The 13,553-nt window shown below is 76.8% G+C and overlaps 13 non-coding genes and 1 pseudogene across 13 annotated transcripts; all 14 read right to left on the bottom strand.

Moving 5' to 3' along the window:
* Positions 1 to 108, bottom strand: LOC136143714 (5S ribosomal RNA; annotated as a pseudogene; the record flags this gene model as incomplete).
* A 924-nt stretch (positions 109 to 1,032) lies between these two features.
* On the bottom strand, positions 1,033 to 1,151 carry LOC136143703 (5S ribosomal RNA). The gene has a single exon (XR_010658275.1). It is a non-coding gene; the product is annotated as a 5S ribosomal RNA (ribosomal RNA).
* Positions 1,152 to 2,052: 901 nt separating this feature from the next.
* Positions 2,053 to 2,171, bottom strand: LOC136143702 (5S ribosomal RNA). Its single transcript, XR_010658274.1, has one exon. It is a non-coding gene; the product is annotated as a 5S ribosomal RNA (ribosomal RNA).
* A 901-nt stretch (positions 2,172 to 3,072) lies between these two features.
* On the bottom strand, positions 3,073 to 3,191 carry LOC136143700 (5S ribosomal RNA). Its single transcript, XR_010658272.1, has one exon. It is a non-coding gene; the product is annotated as a 5S ribosomal RNA (ribosomal RNA).
* Positions 3,192 to 4,092: 901 nt separating this feature from the next.
* LOC136143699 (5S ribosomal RNA) lies at positions 4,093 to 4,211 on the bottom strand. Its single transcript, XR_010658271.1, has one exon. It is a non-coding gene; the product is annotated as a 5S ribosomal RNA (ribosomal RNA).
* A 901-nt stretch (positions 4,212 to 5,112) lies between these two features.
* On the bottom strand, positions 5,113 to 5,231 carry LOC136143698 (5S ribosomal RNA). The gene has a single exon (XR_010658270.1). It is a non-coding gene; the product is annotated as a 5S ribosomal RNA (ribosomal RNA).
* A 924-nt stretch (positions 5,232 to 6,155) lies between these two features.
* On the bottom strand, positions 6,156 to 6,274 carry LOC136143697 (5S ribosomal RNA). Its single transcript, XR_010658269.1, has one exon. It is a non-coding gene; the product is annotated as a 5S ribosomal RNA (ribosomal RNA).
* Positions 6,275 to 7,175: 901 nt separating this feature from the next.
* On the bottom strand, positions 7,176 to 7,294 carry LOC136143696 (5S ribosomal RNA). The gene has a single exon (XR_010658268.1). It is a non-coding gene; the product is annotated as a 5S ribosomal RNA (ribosomal RNA).
* Positions 7,295 to 8,195: 901 nt separating this feature from the next.
* On the bottom strand, positions 8,196 to 8,314 carry LOC136143694 (5S ribosomal RNA). Its single transcript, XR_010658266.1, has one exon. It is a non-coding gene; the product is annotated as a 5S ribosomal RNA (ribosomal RNA).
* Positions 8,315 to 9,215: 901 nt separating this feature from the next.
* LOC136143693 (5S ribosomal RNA) lies at positions 9,216 to 9,334 on the bottom strand. Its single transcript, XR_010658265.1, has one exon. It is a non-coding gene; the product is annotated as a 5S ribosomal RNA (ribosomal RNA).
* Positions 9,335 to 10,235: 901 nt separating this feature from the next.
* On the bottom strand, positions 10,236 to 10,354 carry LOC136143691 (5S ribosomal RNA). Its single transcript, XR_010658264.1, has one exon. It is a non-coding gene; the product is annotated as a 5S ribosomal RNA (ribosomal RNA).
* Positions 10,355 to 11,278: 924 nt separating this feature from the next.
* On the bottom strand, positions 11,279 to 11,397 carry LOC136143690 (5S ribosomal RNA). Its single transcript, XR_010658263.1, has one exon. It is a non-coding gene; the product is annotated as a 5S ribosomal RNA (ribosomal RNA).
* A 901-nt stretch (positions 11,398 to 12,298) lies between these two features.
* LOC136143689 (5S ribosomal RNA) lies at positions 12,299 to 12,417 on the bottom strand. Its single transcript, XR_010658262.1, has one exon. It is a non-coding gene; the product is annotated as a 5S ribosomal RNA (ribosomal RNA).
* Positions 12,418 to 13,318: 901 nt separating this feature from the next.
* Positions 13,319 to 13,437, bottom strand: LOC136143687 (5S ribosomal RNA). Its single transcript, XR_010658260.1, has one exon. It is a non-coding gene; the product is annotated as a 5S ribosomal RNA (ribosomal RNA).
* Between the last annotated feature and the right edge of the window lie 116 nt (positions 13,438 to 13,553).

The following is a 13,553-nucleotide window of genomic DNA, read 5'->3' as shown; positions in this document are numbered from 1 at the left end:
CCCGGTATTCCCAGGCGGTCTCCCATCCAAGTACTAACCAGGCCCGACCCTGCTTAGCTTCCGAGATCAGACGAGATCGGGCGCGTTCAGGGTGGTATGGCCGTAGACGGGGGCGGGGACCGCGGGCTGCCTCTTGAGGCCCAGTTGCGCTGGCGCTGGCGCCTTAGGGCCAGCCAGCCCGGCGGTCAGCCCGCCCCGGCGGGACCCCGCCGCCCGCCCAGGCAGGGGGAACGGACGTCTCGGGTATCGGGCGGTGGCGGAGGGTTTGGCCACCACCTCCCAGCCGAGGGCCGGCGTGACCCAGCAAACCCTTCGGCGCTTGGCGCCCCGCCCAAGATCCCGCACGTCGCTCACAGGGACGTGGCCCCGGGGGCTTCGGGGCCCGGGGCCCGCGGTCCCTGGGGCATCGCCCCTGCCCGCCCACGCGGCGCTAGGCGCAGCCCGGCCGCAGCCCGGGCCGGCCCTGCTGCCCGACAGCAGCTGGCCCGAAGCCACTGGGAGCCACCATTGCGTCGCCACGGCCCCTCAGCCCCGGCAAGGCCACCCTTGCCCGCACACCACCCGCCGAGCTCAGGAGCCCGCCCCTGGTGGCCGGCAGGCCCGGGGAAGCGGCCCCGGCCCTCGATCCCGCTCCCGCACCCGGCCGCGGCGACACGGCGGAGGCGGGGCTTCTGCCGGAGGGAGCTGTGGCGGGACACACCGGCGCACAGGTGGCGGCAGCGGGGCTGGGCGCCAGTGGGGGCGGCCAGGTGCAGGTCGAGGGGCTCGCTGGCCGAAAGGACGGCAACCGGGCCCGCGGCGGATTCTGGGTCCGGGCCAGCCACCCCGGGAGCGTCCGGGGTGCGGCTGCCTTCCGGGGCCGCCTTCTGGCCGCCCGGCCGGCCGGGCCGGCGGGGAGCGGCCCCTCCGGCGCACGCGCGCCGTGGTGGGAGGGGCCTGAGGAGGTGGGGCCTGCAGCGGGGCCCGGCGGGGGCGGAGCCGGCGGCCACCGCCCGCGGGCGAGTAAAGGAGAAGGCGGAGCGGGAGGCAAAAAGCCTACAGCACCCGGTATTCCCAGGCGGTCTCCCATCCAAGTACTAACCAGGCCCGACCCTGCTTAGCTTCCGAGATCAGACGAGATCGGGCGCGTTCAGGGTGGTATGGCCGTAGACGGGGGCGGGGACCGCGGGCTGCCTCTTGAGGCCCAGTTGCGCTGGCGCTGGCGCCTTAGGGCCAGCCAGCCCGGCGGTCAGCCCGCCCAGGCAGGGGGAACGGACGTCTCGGGTATCGGGCGGTGGCGGAGGATTTGGCCACCACCTCCCAGCCGAGGGCCGGCGTGACCCAGCAAACCCTTCGGCGCTTGGCGCCCCGCCCAAGATCCCGCACGTCGCTCACAGGGACGTGGCCCCGGGGGCTTCGGGGCCCGGGGCCCGCGGTCCCTGGGGCATCGCCCCTGCCCGCCCACGCGGCGCTAGGCGCAGCCCGGCCGCAGCCCGGGCCGGCCCTGCTGCCCGACAGCAGCTGGCCCGAAGCCACTGGGAGCCACCATTGCGTCGCCACGGCCCCTCAGCCCCGGCAAGGCCACCCTTGCCCGCACACCACCCGCCGAGCTCAGGAGCCCGCCCCTGGTGGCCGGCAGGCCCGGGGAAGCGGCCCCGGCCCTCGATCCCGCTCCCGCACCCGGCCGCGGCGACACGGCGGAGGCGGGGCTTCTGCCGGAGGGAGCTGTGGCGGGACACACCGGCGCACAGGTGGCGGCAGCGGGGCTGGGCGCCAGTGGGGGCGGCCAGGTGCAGGTCGAGGGGCTCGCTGGCCGAAAGGACGGCAACCGGGCCCGCGGCGGATTCTGGGTCCGGGCCAGCCACCCCGGGAGCGTCCGGGGTGCGGCTGCCTTCCGGGGCCGCCTTCTGGCCGCCCGGCCGGCCGGGCCGGCGGGGAGCGGCCCCTCCGGCGCACGCGCGCCGTGGTGGGAGGGGCCTGAGGAGGTGGGGCCTGCAGCGGGGCCCGGCGGGGGCGGAGCCGGCGGCCACCGCCCGCGGGCGAGTAAAGGAGAAGGCGGAGCGGGAGGCAAAAAGCCTACAGCACCCGGTATTCCCAGGCGGTCTCCCATCCAAGTACTAACCAGGCCCGACCCTGCTTAGCTTCCGAGATCAGACGAGATCGGGCGCGTTCAGGGTGGTATGGCCGTAGACGGGGGCGGGGACCGCGGGCTGCCTCTTGAGGCCCAGTTGCGCTGGCGCTGGCGCCTTAGGGCCAGCCAGCCCGGCGGTCAGCCCGCCCAGGCAGGGGGAACGGACGTCTCGGGTATCGGGCGGTGGCGGAGGGTTTGGCCACCACCTCCCAGCCGAGGGCCGGCGTGACCCAGCAAACCCTTCGGCGCTTGGCGCCCCGCCCAAGATCCCGCACGTCGCTCACAGGGACGTGGCCCCGGAGGCTTCGGGGCCCGGGGCCCGCGGTCCCTGGGGCATCGCCCCTGCCCACCCACGCGGCGCTAGGCGCAGCCCGGCCGCAGCCCGGGCCGGCCCTGCTGCCCGACAGCAGCTGGCCCGAAGCCACTGGGAGCCACCATTGCGTCGCCACGGCCCCTCAGCCCCGGCAAGGCCACCCTTGCCCGCACACCACCCGCCGAGCTCAGGAGCCCGCCCCTGGTGGCCGGCAGGCCCGGGGAAGCGGCCCCGGCCCTCGATCCCGCTCCCGCACCCGGCCGCGGCGACACGGCGGAGGCGGGGCTTCTGCCGGAGGGAGCTGTGGCGGGACACACCGGCGCACAGGTGGCGGCAGCGGGGCTGGGCGCCAGTGGGGGCGGCCAGGTGCAGGTCGAGGGGCTCGCTGGCCGAAAGGACGGCAACCGGGCCCGCGGCGGATTCTGGGTCCGGGCCAGCCACCCCGGGAGCGTCCGGGGTGCGGCTGCCTTCCGGGGCCGCCTTCTGGCCGCCCGGCCGGCCGGGCCGGCGGGGAGCGGCCCCTCCGGCGCACGCGCGCCGTGGTGGGAGGGGCCTGAGGAGGTGGGGCCTGCAGCGGGGCCCGGCGGGGGCGGAGCCGGCGGCCACCGCCCGCGGGCGAGTAAAGGAGAAGGCGGAGCGGGAGGCAAAAAGCCTACAGCACCCGGTATTCCCAGGCGGTCTCCCATCCAAGTACTAACCAGGCCCGACCCTGCTTAGCTTCCGAGATCAGACGAGATCGGGCGCGTTCAGGGTGGTATGGCCGTAGACGGGGGCGGGGACCGCGGGCTGCCTCTTGAGGCCCAGTTGCGCTGGCGCTGGCGCCTTAGGGCCAGCCAGCCCGGCGGTCAGCCCGCCCAGGCAGGGGGAACGGACGTCTCGGGTATCGGGCGGTGGCGGAGGGTTTGGCCACCACCTCCCAGCCGAGGGCCGGCGTGACCCAGCAAACCCTTCGGCGCTTGGCGCCCCGCCCAAGATCCCGCACGTCGCTCACAGGGACGTGGCCCCGGGGGCTTCGGGGCCCGGGGCCCGCGGTCCCTGGGGCATCGCCCCTGCCCGCCCACGCGGCGCTAGGCGCAGCCCGGCCGCAGCCCGGGCCGGCCCTGCTGCCCGACAGCAGCTGGCCCGAAGCCACTGGGAGCCACCATTGCGTCGCCACGGCCCCTCAGCCCCGGCAAGGCCACCCTTGCCCGCACACCACCCGCCGAGCTCAGGAGCCCGCCCCTGGTGGCCGGCAGGCCCGGGGAAGCGGCCCCGGCCCTCGATCCCGCTCCCGCACCCGGCCGCGGCGACACGGCGGAGGCGGGGCTTCTGCCGGAGGGAGCTGTGGCGGGACACACCGGCGCACAGGTGGCGGCAGCGGGGCTGGGCGCCAGTGGGGGCGGCCAGGTGCAGGTCGAGGGGCTCGCTGGCCGAAAGGACGGCAACCGGGCCCGCGGCGGATTCTGGGTCCGGGCCAGCCACCCCGGGAGCGTCCGGGGTGCGGCTGCCTTCCGGGGCCGCCTTCTGGCTGCCCGGCCGGCCGGGCCGGCGGGGAGCGGCCCCTCCGGCGCACGCGCGCCGTGGTGGGAGGGGCCTGAGGAGGTGGGGCCTGCAGCGGGGCCCGGCGGGGGCGGAGCCGGCGGCCACCGCCCGCGGGCGAGTAAAGGAGAAGGCGGAGCGGGAGGCAAAAAGCCTACAGCACCCGGTATTCCCAGGCGGTCTCCCATCCAAGTACTAACCAGGCCCGACCCTGCTTAGCTTCCGAGATCAGACGAGATCGGGCGCGTTCAGGGTGGTATGGCCGTAGACGGGGGCGGGGACCGCGGGCTGCCTCTTGAGGCCCAGTTGCGCTGGCGCTGGCGCCTTAGGGCCAGCCAGCCCGGCGGTCAGCCCGCCCAGGCAGGGGGAACGGACGTCTCGGGTATCGGGCGGTGGCGGAGGGTTTGGCCACCACCTCCCAGCCGAGGGCCGGCGTGACCCAGCAAACCCTTCGGCGCTTGGCGCCCCGCCCAAGATCCCGCACGTCGCTCACAGGGACGTGGCCCCGGGGGCTTCGGGGCCCGGGGCCCGCGGTCCCTGGGGCATCGCCCCTGCCCGCCCACGCGGCGCTAGGCGCAGCCCGGCCGCAGCCCGGGCCGGCCCTGCTGCCCGACAGCAGCTGGCCCGAAGCCACTGGGAGCCACCATTGCGTCGCCACGGCCCCTCAGCCCCGGCAAGGCCACCCTTGCCCGCACACCACCCGCCGAGCTCAGGAGCCCGCCCCTGGTGGCCGGCAGGCCCGGGGAAGCGGCCCCGGCCCTCGATCCCGCTCCCGCACCCGGCCGCGGCGACACGGCGGAGGCGGGGCTTCTGCCGGAGGGAGCTGTGGCGGGACACACCGGCGCACAGGTGGCGGCAGCGGGGCTGGGCGCCAGTGGGGGCGGCCAGGTGCAGGTCGAGGGGCTCGCTGGCCGAAAGGACGGCAACCGGGCCCGCGGCGGATTCTGGGTCCGGGCCAGCCACCCCGGGAGCGTCCGGGGTGCGGCTGCCTTCCGGGGCCGCCTTCTGGCCGCCCGGCCGGCCGGGCCGGCGGGGAGCGGCCCCTCCGGCGCACGCGCGCCGTGGTGGGAGGGGCCTGAGGAGGTGGGGCCTGCAGCGGGGCCCGGCGGGGGCGGAGCCGGCGGCCACCGCCCGCGGGCGAGTAAAGGAGAAGGCGGAGCGGGAGGCAAAAAGCCTACAGCACCCGGTATTCCCAGGCGGTCTCCCATCCAAGTACTAACCAGGCCCGACCCTGCTTAGCTTCCGAGATCAGACGAGATCGGGCGCGTTCAGGGTGGTATGGCCGTAGACGGGGGCGGGGACCGCGGGCTGCCTCTTGAGGCCCAGTTGCGCTGGCGCTGGCGCCTTAGGGCCAGCCAGCCCGGCGGTCAGCCCGCCCCGGCGGGACCCCGCCGCCCGCCCAGGCAGGGGGAACGGACGTCTCGGGTATCGGGCGGTGGCGGAGGGTTTGGCCACCACCTCCCAGCCGAGGGCCGGCGTGACCCAGCAAACCCTTCGGCGCTTGGCGCCCCGCCCAAGATCCCGCACGTCGCTCACAGGGACGTGGCCCCGGGGGCTTCGGGGCCCGGGGCCCGCGGTCCCTGGGGCATCGCCCCTGCCCGCCCACGCGGCGCTAGGCGCAGCCCGGCCGCAGCCCGGGCCGGCCCTGCTGCCCGACAGCAGCTGGCCCGAAGCCACTGGGAGCCACCATTGCGTCGCCACGGCCCCTCAGCCCCGGCAAGGCCACCCTTGCCCGCACACCACCCGCCGAGCTCAGGAGCCCGCCCCTGGTGGCCGGCAGGCCCGGGGAAGCGGCCCCGGCCCTCGATCCCGCTCCCGCACCCGGCCGCGGCGACACGGCGGAGGCGGGGCTTCTGCCGGAGGGAGCTGTGGCGGGACACACCGGCGCACAGGTGGCGGCAGCGGGGCTGGGCGCCAGTGGGGGCGGCCAGGTGCAGGTCGAGGGGCTCGCTGGCCGAAAGGACGGCAACCGGGCCCGCGGCGGATTCTGGGTCCGGGCCAGCCACCCCGGGAGCGTCCGGGGTGCGGCTGCCTTCCGGGGCCGCATTCTGGCCGCCCGGCCGGCCGGGCCGGCGGGGAGCGGCCCCTCCGGCGCACGCGCGCCGTGGTGGGAGGGGCCTGAGGAGGTGGGGCCTGCAGCGGGGCCCGGCGGGGGCGGAGCCGGCGGCCACCGCCCGCGGGCGAGTAAAGGAGAAGGCGGAGCGGGAGGCAAAAAGCCTACAGCACCCGGTATTCCCAGGCGGTCTCCCATCCAAGTACTAACCAGGCCCGACCCTGCTTAGCTTCCGAGATCAGACGAGATCGGGCGCGTTCAGGGTGGTATGGCCGTAGACGGGGGCGGGGACCGCGGGCTGCCTCTTGAGGCCCAGTTGCGCTGGCGCTGGCGCCTTAGGGCCAGCCAGCCCGGCGGTCAGCCCGCCCAGGCAGGGGGAACGGACGTCTCGGGTATCGGGCGGTGGCGGAGGGTTTGGCCACCACCTCCCAGCCGAGGGCCGGCGTGACCCAGCAAACCCTTCGGCGCTTGGCGCCCCGCCCAAGATCCCGCACGTCGCTCACAGGGACGTGGCCCCGGAGGCTTCGGGGCCCGGGGCCCGCGGTCCCTGGGGCATCGCCCCTGCCCGCCCACGCGGCGCTAGGCGCAGCCCGGCCGCAGCCCGGGCCGGCCCTGCTGCCCGACTGCAGCTGGCCCGAAGCCACTGGGAGCCACCATTGCGTCGCCACGGCCCCTCAGCCCCGGCAAGGCCACCCTTGCCCGCACACCACCCGCCGAGCTCAGGAGCCCGCCCCTGGTGGCCGGCAGGCCCGGGGAAGCGGCCCCGGCCCTCGATCCCGCTCCCGCACCCGGCCGCGGCGACACGGCGGAGGCGGGGCTTCTGCCGGAGGGAGCTGTGGCGGGACACACCGGCGCACAGGTGGCGGCAGCGGGGCTGGGCGCCAGTGGGGGCGGCCAGGTGCAGGTCGAGGGGCTCGCTGGCCGAAAGGACGGCAACCGGGCCCGCGGCGGATTCTGGGTCCGGGCCAGCCACCCCGGGAGCGTCCGGGGTGCGGCTGCCTTCCGGGGCCGCCTTCTGGCCGCCCGGCCGGCCGGGCCGGCGGGGAGCGGCCCCTCCGGCGCACGCGCGCCGTGGTGGGAGGGGCCTGAGGAGGTGGGGCCTGCAGCGGGGCCCGGCGGGGGCGGAGCCGGCGGCCACCGCCCGCGGGCGAGTAAAGGAGAAGGCGGAGCGGGAGGCAAAAAGCCTACAGCACCCGGTATTCCCAGGCGGTCTCCCATCCAAGTACTAACCAGGCCCGACCCTGCTTAGCTTCCGAGATCAGACGAGATCGGGCGCGTTCAGGGTGGTATGGCCGTAGACGGGGGCGGGGACCGCGGGCTGCCTCTTGAGGCCCAGTTGCGCTGGCGCTGGCGCCTTAGGGCCAGCCAGCCCGGCGGTCAGCCCGCCCAGGCAGGGGGAACGGACGTCTCGGGTATCGGGCGGTGGCGGAGGGTTTGGCCACCACCTCCCAGCCGAGGGCCGGCGTGACCCAGCAAACCCTTCGGCGCTTGGCGCCCCGCCCAAGATCCCGCACGTCGCTCACAGGGACGTGGCCCCGGGGGCTTCGGGGCCCGGGGCCCGCGGTCCCTGGGGCATCGCCCCTGCCCGCCCACGCGGCGCTAGGCGCAGCCCGGCCGCAGCCCGGGCCGGCCCTGCTGCCCGACAGCAGCTGGCCCGAAGCCACTGGGAGCCACCATTGCGTCGCCACGGCCCCTCAGCCCCGGCAAGGCCACCCTTGCCCGCACACCACCCGCCGAGCTCAGGAGCCCGCCCCTGGTGGCCGGCAGGCCCGGGGAAGCGGCCCCGGCCCTCGATCCCGCTCCCGCACCCGGCCGCGGCGACACGGCGGAGGCGGGGCTTCTGCCGGAGGGAGCTGTGGCGGGACACACCGGCGCACAGGTGGCGGCAGCGGGGCTGGGCGCCAGTGGGGGCGGCCAGGTGCAGGTCGAGGGGCTCGCTGGCCGAAAGGACGGCAACCGGGCCCGCGGCGGATTCTGGGTCCGGGCCAGCCACCCCGGGAGCGTCCGGGGTGCGGCTGCCTTCCGGGGCCGCCTTCTGGCCGCCCGGCCGGCCGGGCCGGCGGGGAGCGGCCCCTCCGGCGCACGCGCGCCGTGGTGGGAGGGGCCTGAGGAGGTGGGGCCTGCAGCGGGGCCCGGCGGGGGCGGAGCCGGCGGCCACCGCCCGCGGGCGAGTAAAGGAGAAGGCGGAGCGGGAGGCAAAAAGCCTACAGCACCCGGTATTCCCAGGCGGTCTCCCATCCAAGTACTAACCAGGCCCGACCCTGCTTAGCTTCCGAGATCAGACGAGATCGGGCGCGTTCAGGGTGGTATGGCCGTAGACGGGGGCGGGGACCGCGGGCTGCCTCTTGAGGCCCAGTTGCGCTGGCGCTGGCGCCTTAGGGCCAGCCAGCCCGGCGGTCAGCCCGCCCAGGCAGGGGGAACGGACGTCTCGGGTATCGGGCGGTGGCGGAGGGTTTGGCCACCACCTCCCAGCCGAGGGCCGGCGTGACCCAGCAAACCCTTCGGCGCTTGGCGCCCCGCCCAAGATCCCGCACGTCGCTCACAGGGACGTGGCCCCGGGGGCTTCGGGGCCCGGGGCCCGCGGTCCCTGGGGCATCGCCCCTGCCCGCCCACGCGGCGCTAGGCGCAGCCCGGCCGCAGCCCGGGCCGGCCCTGCTGCCCGACAGCAGCTGGCCCGAAGCCACTGGGAGCCACCATTGCGTCGCCACGGCCCCTCAGCCCCGGCAAGGCCACCCTTGCCCGCACACCACCCGCCGAGCTCAGGAGCCCGCCCCTGGTGGCCGGCAGGCCCGGGGAAGCGGCCCCGGCCCTCGATCCCGCTCCCGCACCCGGCCGCGGCGACACGGCGGAGGCGGGGCTTCTGCCGGAGGGAGCTGTGGCGGGACACACCGGCGCACAGGTGGCGGCAGCGGGGCTGGGCGCCAGTGGGGGCGGCCAGGTGCAGGTCGAGGGGCTCGCTGGCCGAAAGGACGGCAACCGGGCCCGCGGCGGATTCTGGGTCCGGGCCAGCCACCCCGGGAGCGTCCGGGGTGCGGCTGCCTTCCGGGGCCGCCTTCTGGCCGCCCGGCCGGCCGGGCCGGCGGGGAGCGGCCCCTCCGGCGCACGCGCGCCGTGGTGGGAGGGGCCTGAGGAGGTGGGGCCTGCAGCGGGGCCCGGCGGGGGCGGAGCCGGCGGCCACCGCCCGCGGGCGAGTAAAGGAGAAGGCGGAGCGGGAGGCAAAAAGCCTACAGCACCCGGTATTCCCAGGCGGTCTCCCATCCAAGTACTAACCAGGCCCGACCCTGCTTAGCTTCCGAGATCAGACGAGATCGGGCGCGTTCAGGGTGGTATGGCCGTAGACGGGGGCGGGGACCGCGGGCTGCCTCTTGAGGCCCAGTTGCGCTGGCGCTGGCGCCTTAGGGCCAGCCAGCCCGGCGGTCAGCCCGCCCAGGCAGGGGGAACGGACGTCTCGGGTATCGGGCGGTGGCGGAGGGTTTGGCCACCACCTCCCAGCCGAGGGCCGGCGTGACCCAGCAAACCCTTCGGCGCTTGGCGCCCCGCCCAAGATCCCGCACGTCGCTCACAGGGACGTGGCCCCGGGGGCTTCGGGGCCCGGGGCCCGCGGTCCCTGGGGCATCGCCCCTGCCCGCCCACGCGGCGCTAGGCGCAGCCCGGCCGCAGCCCGGGCCGGCCCTGCTGCCCGACAGCAGCTGGCCCGAAGCCACTGGGAGCCACCATTGCGTCGCCACGGCCCCTCAGCCCCGGCAAGGCCACCCTTGCCCGCACACCACCCGCCGAGCTCAGGAGCCCGCCCCTGGTGGCCGGCAGGCCCGGGGAAGCGGCCCCGGCCCTCGATCCCGCTCCCGCACCCGGCCGCGGCGACACGGCGGAGGCGGGGCTTCTGCCGGAGGGAGCTGTGGCGGGACACACCGGCGCACAGGTGGCGGCAGCGGGGCTGGGCGCCAGTGGGGGCGGCCAGGTGCAGGTCGAGGGGCTCGCTGGCCGAAAGGACGGCAACCGGGCCCGCGGCGGATTCTGGGTCCGGGCCAGCCACCCCGGGAGCGTCCGGGGTGCGGCTGCCTTCCGGGGCCGCCTTCGGGCCGCCCGGCCGGCCGGGCCGGCGGGGAGCGGCCCCTCCGGCGCACGCGCGCCGTGGTGGGAGGGGCCTGAGGAGGTGGGGCCTGCAGCGGGGCCCGGCGGGGGCGGAGCCGGCGGCCACCGCCCGCGGGCGAGTAAAGGAGAAGGCGGAGCGGGAGGCAAAAAGCCTACAGCACCCGGTATTCCCAGGCGGTCTCCCATCCAAGTACTAACCAGGCCCGACCCTGCTTAGCTTCCGAGATCAGACGAGATCGGGCGCGTTCAGGGTGGTATGGCCGTAGACGGGGGCGGGGACCGCGGGCTGCCTCTTGAGGCCCAGTTGCGCTGGCGCTGGCGCCTTAGGGCCAGCCAGCCCGGCGGTCAGCCCGCCCCGGCGGGACCCCGCCGCCCGCCCAGGCAGGGGGAACGGACGTCTCGGGTATCGGGCGGTGGCGTAGGGTTTGGCCACCACCTCCCAGCCGAGGGCCGGCGTGACCCAGCAAACCCTTCGGCGCTTGGCGCCCCGCCCAAGATCCCGCACGTCGCTCACAGGGACGTGGCCCCGGGGGCTTCGGGGCCCGGGGCCCGCGGTCCCTGGGGCATCGCCCCTGCCCGCCCACGCGGCGCTAGGCGCAGCCCGGCCGCAGCCCGGGCCGGCCCTGCTGCCCGACAGCAGCTGGCCCGAAGCCACTGGGAGCCACCATTGCGTCGCCACGGCCCCTCAGCCCCGGCAAGGCCACCCTTGCCCGCACACCACCCGCCGAGCTCAGGAGCCCGCCCCTGGTGGCCGGCAGGCCCGGGGAAGCGGCCCCGGCCCTCGATCCCGCTCCCGCACCCGGCCGCGGCGACACGGCGGAGGCGGGGCTTCTGCCGGAGGGAGCTGTGGCGGGACACACCGGCGCACAGGTGGCGGCAGCGGGGCTGGGCGCCAGTGGGGGCGGCCAGGTGCAGGTCGAGGGGCTCGCTGGCCGAAAGGACGGCAACCGGGCCCGCGGCGGATTCTGGGTCCGGGCCAGCCACCCCGGGAGCGTCCGGGGTGCGGCTGCCTTCCGGGGCCGCATTCTGGCCGCCCGGCCGGCCGGGCCGGCGGGGAGCGGCCCCTCCGGCGCACGCGCGCCGTGGTGGGAGGGGCCTGAGGAGGTGGGGCCTGCAGCGGGGCCCGGCGGGGGCGGAGCCGGCGGCCACCGCCCGCGGGCGAGTAAAGGAGAAGGCGGAGCGGGAGGCAAAAAGCCTACAGCACCCGGTATTCCCAGGCGGTCTCCCATCCAAGTACTAACCAGGCCCGACCCTGCTTAGCTTCCGAGATCAGACGAGATCGGGCGCGTTCAGGGTGGTATGGCCGTAGACGGGGGCGGGGACCGCGGGCTGCCTCTTGAGGCCCAGTTGCGCTGGCGCTGGCGCCTTAGGGCCAGCCAGCCCGGCGGTCAGCCCGCCCAGGCAGGGGGAACGGACGTCTCGGGTATCGGGCGGTGGCGGAGGGTTTGGCCACCACCTCCCAGCCGAGGGCCGGCGTGACCCAGCAAACCCTTCGGCGCTTGGCGCCCCGCCCAAGATCCCGCACGTCGCTCACAGGGACGTGGCCCCGGAGGCTTCGGGGCCCGGGGCCCGCGGTCCCTGGGGCATCGCCCCTGCCCGCCCACGCGGCGCTAGGCGCAGCCCGGCCGCAGCCCGGGCCGGCCCTGCTGCCCGACTGCAGCTGGCCCGAAGCCACTGGGAGCCACCATTGCGTCGCCACGGCCCCTCAGCCCCGGCAAGGCCACCCTTGCCCGCACACCACCCGCCGAGCTCAGGAGCCCGCCCCTGGTGGCCGGCAGGCCCGGGGAAGCGGCCCCGGCCCTCGATCCCGCTCCCGCACCCGGCCGCGGCGACACGGCGGAGGCGGGGCTTCTGCCGGAGGGAGCTGTGGCGGGACACACCGGCGCACAGGTGGCGGCAGCGGGGCTGGGCGCCAGTGGGGGCGGCCAGGTGCAGGTCGAGGGGCTCGCTGGCCGAAAGGACGGCAACCGGGCCCGCGGCGGATTCTGGGTCCGGGCCAGCCACCCCGGGAGCGTCCGGGGTGCGGCTGCCTTCCGGGGCCGCCTTCTGGCCGCCCGGCCGGCCGGGCCGGCGGGGAGCGGCCCCTCCGGCGCACGCGCGCCGTGGTGGGAGGGGCCTGAGGAGGTGGGGCCTGCAGCGGGGCCCGGCGGGGGCGGAGCCGGCGGCCACCGCCCGCGGGCGAGTAAAGGAGAAGGCGGAGCGGGAGGCAAAAAGCCTACAGCACCCGGTATTCCCAGGCGGTCTCCCATCCAAGTACTAACCAGGCCCGACCCTGCTTAGCTTCCGAGATCAGACGAGATCGGGCGCGTTCAGGGTGGTATGGCCGTAGACGGGGGCGGGGACCGCGGGCTGCCTCTTGAGGCCCAGTTGCGCTGGCGCTGGCGCCTTAGGGCCAGCCAGCCCGGCGGTCAGCCCGCCCAGGCAGGGGGAACGGACGTCTCGGGTATCGGGCGGTGGCGGAGGGTTTGGCCACCACCTCCCAGCCGAGGGCCGGCGTGACCCAGCAAACCCTTCGGCGCTTGGCGCCCCGCCCAAGATCCCGCACGTCGCTCACAGGGACGTGGCCCCGGGGGCTTCGGGGCCCGGGGCCCGCGGTCCCTGGGGCATCGCCCCTGCCCGCCCACGCGGCGCTAGGCGCAGCCCGGCCGCAGCCCGGGCCGGCCCTGCTGCCCGACAGCAGCTGGCCCGAAGCCACTGGGAGCCACCATTGCGTCGCCACGGCCCCTCAGCCCCGGCAAGGCCACCCTTGCCCGCACACCACCCGCCGAGCTCAGGAGCCCGCCCCTGGTGGCCGGCAGGCCCGGGGAAGCGGCCCCGGCCCTCGATCCCGCTCCCGCACCCGGCCGCGGCGACACGGCGGAGGCGGGGCTTCTGCCGGAGGGAGCTGTGGCGGGACACACCGGCGCACAGGTGGCGGCAGCGGGGCTGGGCGCCAGTGGGGGCGGCCAGGTGCAGGTCGAGGGGCTCGCTGGCCGAAAGGACGGCAACCGGGCCCGCGGCGGATTCTGGGTCCGGGCCAGCCACCCCGGGAGCGTCCGGGGTGCGGCTGCCTTCCGGGGCCGCCTTCTGGCCGCCCGGCCGGCCGGGCCGGCGGGGAGCGGCCCCTCCGGCGCACGCGCGCCGTGGTGGGAGGGGCCTGAGGAGGTGGGGCCTGCAGCGGGGCCCGGCGGGGGCGGAGCCGGCGGCCACCGCCCGCGGGTGAGTAAAGGAGAAGGCGGAGCGGGAGGCAAAAAGCCTACAGCACCCGGTATTCCCAGGCGGTCTCCCATCCAAGTACTAACCAGGCCCGACCCTGCTTAGCTTCCGAGATCAGACGAGATCGGGCGCGTTCAGGGTGGTATGGCCGTAGACGGGGGCGGGGACCGCGGGCTGCCTCTTGAGGCCCAGTTGCGCTGGCGCTGGCGCCTTAGGGCCAGCCAGCCCGGCGGTCAGCCCGCCCAGGCAGGGGGAACGGACGTCTCGGGTAT

This window comes from Phocoena phocoena, unplaced genomic scaffold (assembly GCF_963924675.1).
Source record: "Phocoena phocoena unplaced genomic scaffold, mPhoPho1.1 SCAFFOLD_226, whole genome shotgun sequence".
Classification (NCBI taxonomy): domain Eukaryota; kingdom Metazoa; phylum Chordata; class Mammalia; order Artiodactyla; family Phocoenidae; genus Phocoena; species Phocoena phocoena.
The sequence above is the reverse complement of the archived record's forward strand: the minus strand, read 5'-3'. Positions and strand labels throughout refer to the sequence as shown.